This window comes from Oratosquilla oratoria, chromosome 14 (assembly GCF_046742065.1).
Source record: "Oratosquilla oratoria isolate Oo_2021 chromosome 14, ASM4674206v1, whole genome shotgun sequence".
Taxonomy (NCBI): Eukaryota; Metazoa; Arthropoda; class Malacostraca; order Stomatopoda; family Squillidae; genus Oratosquilla; species Oratosquilla oratoria.
In genome coordinates this window covers 527,501-528,743 of record NC_134790.1, presented here as the reverse complement: position 1 = coordinate 528,743, position 1,243 = coordinate 527,501, and positions in this window count along the sequence as shown.

Sequence of the window (1,243 nt, the reverse complement as noted above, 5' to 3'; positions counted from 1 at the left end):
TATATATATATATATATGTGTGTGTGTGTGTGTATGTGTGTGTGTGTGTGTGCGTGTGTGTGTATAAGAAGAAGAAACATTATCTTATCGACGTAATGAATAACTTATCGTTAATGCTATGTTTTTCCAATCTTCTTGGGCTTCTTCGGAATTTAGCGAAGGTGGCCGTGAGGTCAGCCTTTCTGATCGAGGATCAGATCACACAATACGCTCCCGTTGGAGTCTATCACCAGACACTGCATTTCACCATGGGCACACAAGTACAAACACAGACTGAACAAATCACAAAATCAAGAGCAAGCATATATATATATATATATATATATATATATATATATAATATATATATATATATATGTATATATATATAATATGTATATATATATATTACATATATTTGCATATACATATAATGTGTGTGCAATATATATATATATATATATATATATATACGCATGTATGTATATACGTGTATATATATATATATATATATATATATATATATATATGTATATATATATATATATATAAAAATTGGTGAGAAATGTACATACATACATACATATACCAAGGCTTTTTCCCCCTTCCAAGGGAGGTAGCCAAAAAGAGAAAGGCATAAAAACACTCCCACCCATTTCATCCCTAAATACACTCCACACCCCTCCCACCCTTCCTCTCATCTGAGCACCTCCTGGATGACGGGTCATCCCTGCACCCTGCCCACCGCCCTGGGTCAGAAGCAGTGTCGCAAGACACAGTACATCCACAGCAAGGCCGCTTCACTTAATCGGCGACCCCCCCTCTCCGTCCCCCTTTGCATATAAGGCGAGGACGGGGAGAAATCCCTTCGGGCTGCGTCAAAATTTACTCACACATACCACCCCCCCCCCCGGCCCATTCCTCCTCATGCATTCACAACATCATCCATATACAACCATTCTCCACTCACCTCTGTCTTCCGTCCTCTCCCTTCCTTCCTCAACAGACATTCCCCTCTTCCCCAAAGCCCCCTTCACCCCATCCATCCACCTCATCCTAGGACGTCCCCTCATGTTCACTCCCTCCACATCTGCCTTCCATACCTCTTTTACTAGTCTTCACTCATTCTTTCCATGTGTCCAAACCATCCTAATATTCTTTCATCAACCCTATCTCCCAAATCCTTTTTCACCCCTGTTCTCCTCCTCACCTCCTCATTTCTCACTCTATCCAGTCTAGTAACCCCCACCATACTTCTCAGACA